This window comes from Aptenodytes forsteri, unplaced genomic scaffold (genome assembly GCF_000699145.1).
Source record: "Aptenodytes forsteri isolate BGI_AS27 unplaced genomic scaffold, ASM69914v1 Scaffold182, whole genome shotgun sequence".
Classification (NCBI taxonomy): Eukaryota; Metazoa; Chordata; class Aves; order Sphenisciformes; family Spheniscidae; genus Aptenodytes; species Aptenodytes forsteri.
The window spans coordinates 468,485-473,866 of record NW_008795932.1 but is presented as its reverse complement, the minus strand read 5'-3'; positions in this window follow the sequence as shown (position 1 = coordinate 473,866).

The following is a 5,382-nucleotide window of genomic DNA, read 5'->3' as shown; positions in this document are numbered from 1 at the left end:
CAACGATCATCTAGTCCAACTGCCTGACCACTTCAGGGCTGACCAAAAGTTAAAGCACATTATTAAGGGCATTGTCCAAATGCCTCTTAAACACTGACAGGCATGGGGCATAATATAATTTTATTTATTGTCATTTTGTTTATCTAATATATATTTTTATATATATGTAATTTTTATTATATATATATAATTTATATATAATTTTATTTATTGTGGTTTGTATGTGTCATTTGTTATAGGCACTCTTACCCAAGCTAAAGCACACTCACTGAAACCACCTACGTGTCAAGGGGGCGAAGTGCCACTGATGTAGCAGTTATTACTCCATAGATCAAGTCACTGTAGAACAAGACCATGGCTGAATCAGCAGCAAAGCACCACCTGGCTGAGGTTGTGCCTGAGCTGCAGGTGCTCCTCGGGCAACTCCAGCAACTCCAGCACTCCTCAGAAAGGCTCTGTGCTGTGCTGCGAGCAGCGTAGCTGCATAAGCCTAGAGATAAACATAGATATGACTTTTCTCCATTGCTGGTTTTCTACCCCCAAAAAGCTTCATGCTGCTCCGGCCACATTGCGAGCAAGGCTCACATGGGAACTGGGCTGCTCTTTTTGGGGTGGGGGAAGGCATGATATGGGGAAGAGTTTTATGTCCATTCTCCAGGCCATCAGAGTTTGTACCATCCTCACACATGCTGTGGGGAAGAAGCAATGCTTAATCATGTCATGGGCTCACATTTCACCTAAAAACTGTGAAAGTTCAGCAGCATCACTTCATTCAGTGTTGCTTGGTCCTATTCTGGTAGGTGGAAACTTAGACATATGCTACTGACTTCATGCTGAAAAGCTGGGCTCTTTGGCACATGAAAGAGCAGGGAAGTCATCTCACAACTACAGACTTTAAGTCTTGAGGTCTAACTCCTTTACTGCCCAGATGTGGTGGGCCGGGCATCCTCCATCCCACTAATGCAGTTCCCCCCATTTACAAGCTAAGTACAAAGACGAACTCCTTCAGAAGTTATTTGCAATCAGCTGAAAGGCAATACGTGAGGACAAAACTGTTATTTTTTAAATGCAGATCACATCCCCATCCTCTGTCCAGAGAAGGGCAACGAGGTTGGTGAGGGGTCTGGAGAACAAGTCTTCTGAGGAGCAGCTGAGGGACCTGGGGTTGTTTAGCCTGCAGAAAAGGAGGCTGAGGGGAGACCTCATCGCTCTCTACAACTCCCTGAAAGGAGGTTGTAGCGAGGTGGGGGTCGGTCTCTTCTCCCAAGTAACAAGCGATAGGACGAGAGGAAATGGCCTCAAGTTGCGCCAGGGGAGGTTTAGATTGGATGTAAGGAAAAATGTCTTTACAGAAAGAGTGGTGAAACATTGGCACAGGCTGCCCAGGGGGATGGTTGAGTCCCCATCCCTGGAGGGATTTAAAAGACGTGTAGATGAGGCACTTAGGGACATGGTTTAGTGGACATGGTGGTGTTGGGTCAACGGTTGGACTGGATGATCTTAGAGGTCTTTTCCAACCTCAATGATTCTATGATTCTATGATTCTCTTCCAGTCATATCCAAGGAATCAGTTACTTATTTGCCCCACAGCTGCAACACCAAAGACACTACTACATGGCCTGCTGGCACGGGGCTGGGTGAGACCTTGGCAGATTCTTCTTCACAGAAGTGAAGAAATAAGCAACATGGGAGTGTAGCTCAGGACACATGTGAAAGCAGAAGAGGGGAATTACTAAGACCTTGTAAAATGGTATATGCTTATTCTTTTTGTTCCCCCTAAATCATCACCTAAGATTATACAGCATCTGTTTTTCTTCCGAGCTGTCCCTCACCCCAATTTCATTTTACTTATTCTTTCTTATCATACTGTGAATTTTTATCACCCCTTTAAACTGACACTGAATAGTCTTTATCTGAAAGTATAAACTTACTTTTATCTATGGATTTATTTGTTGCTGTATTTTATACCTTCCAAAACATCAACAAATGAAACTCAGTTAATCTTCAGAACAAACTCTGCTGTCCCATGCCTCCCCGCTTTGCTCAGTTCTCTCTTTCCACTCATTGTGGCCCATCCAGAGGCAAGTAGTATTCTCATCTGCTGTAACAAGGCTTAATTTAACTTCTAATTCCGATGGGCTCTGACAAAATAGGAAGCATAACAAGTAAGTAATCACAGACCAAAGTGCAACCGTTGCAATTCATAATTGTAATTTACACCACGTCCTCCCCTTTTGAGAGGGCGAAACCGAAGCAGGTACCAGATGCTCACTGTGAAATGGGGCTTAAATCTCTCTTTGCTTGAAAGCAAGTTCATGTCTGTTCCAGCTGAACTGGTTGTAGAAGATTTAGAAACACACTCATTAAATTTCCATGTAGAAGTGGGTGCTGACCATGGTTTTGTCCTTTACTGTACATTTGACACAGGCAACACAGGGAGGCATCATTGAGCTGCAAAGTGGAGCTCTTACAAGACCCTGCCAAAGGGAAAAGGATCATGTCAATATTTATTAGACTTTCCAGCAGCTTGTTAAGTCAGTAGGAGAGCTGAATCCCAAACAAACTCCAATTAGATTTAGTTTCAAAATGAAGGCCTCTTCCTGAACTATCCAACAGGGAAATGCCACTGGCACTGGTATGGGCTTCTTTCTTAGGGAACTTTTTAACCCTTTATTATCTGTCATTATTCCATCGGTCAAGGTTTTGATGGTGCTAGTATAGGGAGCGTTGCTATCCAGAGATTTGTTGCACAGACAAATATAAAGTGTTTGTTCAAAACCCCCTAAATTTGGGGGATCTCAGCATAAGGCAATGCTCGTGTTGGAAATCTATTCTCCCAAAGAGGATGGTCAGTTGCTGCATAGATGGGGACAGGTGTCTTGGTTGCAAAGGTCCTTGCAGCAGCATCTTCAGCTGGACTGAATGAGATATGAAGTAACCAAAATGCCTTTGTTTGTGGGCAACTTAAGTGCAATCCAGAGAAGCCCAATAAGATTTCCTTTTCTGGTCTTGTAAGGGGCAAAGCAGCTCTCCTGGAGCTGTATTACTGCTGCATGAAGCTTCCATGATGAAGGAGCGGAACAAATCTTGAAGGAAGAAACTAGTATGAGACATCTGCTTTCTGGAACACTTTTGGAGCTTTGATGGCAAATGTAAGACATTAAGCTCCTCTACTCAGCTTGCAGCTGAGGTGGGACAGGGATCAGAACCCAAATGCATTTTCTTTGGAGACCACTGTGAATTAATTGCAAAGGAAATAGTTGGGGGAAAGAGAACAGAGAAAGCAAAGCAGCAAGACCCTGCTCCTCGAAGAGTCACCCCCAGGGAGAGCTTTAGGGGTGAAAAGATGCCACTTTGCTAAAGCAGTTGGCAGAAGCAACACTCTTCCTTTGTGTATTAGCAAGACAACCTGGGCATTCCCTGGGGAAAATAATAACAAAAAAAAAATTCAGAGCAGCAGATGTTCTAGTCCTGTCTGCCTTGTCACTGAATCCTTATTATGTGCATGTCAATAGCCAAAAATATTCCAATGAGAATTTCATGCCTCACTGCCTAAAAAAGTCGTATTTTCATCAAATCTTCCTAGATTCCATTCCAAAACCTATTCTGTTCCCTTGAATGTTTAGTCCTAAGTCATTTTTGAAAGTAAAATTTAGCCATTTCAGCCACATGGACCTTGCATTTGCAGACTGAAGCTATAACGAATAGCCCTCATGTTTACACAATGGGCACTTCAGACTCTTACACTACATACAAACCAGGGATCTATATTCAGACTTCTCTTTCTTGGCCTTTCATTTACATTACTATATCAAAACCACTACTACAATAAAGAGTAAAACCTATATTTCTTTTGGAATGTCCCCATTTTGTGATTTAAGAGTTTTACTTTACTCCAGGAGCAAGAATTTAAAACCTGAGTGAAAACCATTTATTTGAAGTGTGCTTGTCAAGATTGGTTTATTCTGTTTCCCTTTCTGGGAGCACAGAGAGAGAATATAATCCACCTGGGAAAAAGATTTCTATTCATAGCTTCATTTAGCAGTCCTTTTGCAAAAATCCACTTCTTTTACAAATCAGGTTATGTTCTTTCATGAAGTCTCCAGTTCATATGTTCCAAATTTTAGATGTGTAAATAAATAAATCAGGAATCTTCATCTCCTCATGCCCTTCATATTTTCCCTTTCCACCTCTGACCTTTTCTTGCCTACAAATGTGATTACTGAAAGAGCCTTATTAAAGTGCATTATTTTCTTCACAAGGGTAAGATATTTCTTAATAGGAAATTTCCACATAATGTCATGTTCAGAGCGAAGAAGTTACTGTACTTCCTTCCCCTTTGGACAGTGATTTGTGAGGAGGGATGAGTAGGGAAAAGTAATAAGATATAAGTCTCTGTGGAAGGAAGAAAAAGGCCTGTGATCCTGGCACCAATCTAGTAAATCTGAATTCAATTTAACAGTTCTAGCTATTGCCTGTGGGAAGCATCAGGTTGAATTTTAGCTGCTTGATGGAATGAAAACCCAGGTTACTTACTCTCTATGGTTATTTTAGCCTAAGTTAAGATTTTTTTCTCTTCTGATAGCATTCATGACCTATGAAAATTCATCTCTAGCATGGCAAAACAGAGGAGAGCAAATAACAGAACTTTGCCAGCTTCTCTCCAGGGCTTAATCATTTTTCCTACAATCATCTTCTGTACTTTTGGTACATTTATTTCCTCCCTAGGATTTTTGTCCCACCTTTCACTGCTGATTTCCCTGAAATATTGCAGAGCCTGGTAACCTCTCTCTCATCCTCAGTCTGCATTCCCTGCACCCCCAAGGGCTTGCTTGAGATGGACTGACTCCAACCCTCAAAGCACTGACAAAATGTGACATGAGTCATTTGAAAGCTGGCTAAGGTCTAGGACTAGAGGAGTCAATATATTATTACAAGATGGACTCAAGGTACCAAGATAGAGCCCTGATGTAAACCATGGAACAGAATAACAGGAGACCAGGTAATGAGGAATGCAGCTGAGCTGCAAAACTCCCAAAGGTCCCAGGACAAGAACAGTAATGAAACTACAGAGAAATTTAGCTCCCTGCTTTACCAAATTACAAATTTGCAAAAATAAATATTGAAGTTCACTTACAATAATTTTTTTTTCCCCAGTTGATGCTAAGATGTTTAATCAGAGTAAGCTGCTGCTTATTACCTTGAATGCTTGTCCTGGTTTCGGTTGGGATAGAGTCAATTTCCTTCCTAGTAGCTGGTACAGTGCTGTGTTTTGGATTTAGCATGAGAACAATGTTGATAACACACCGATGGTTTAGTTGTTGCTGAGCAGTGCTTACACTAGTCAAGGACTTTTCAGCTTCCCATGCTCTACCGACTGAG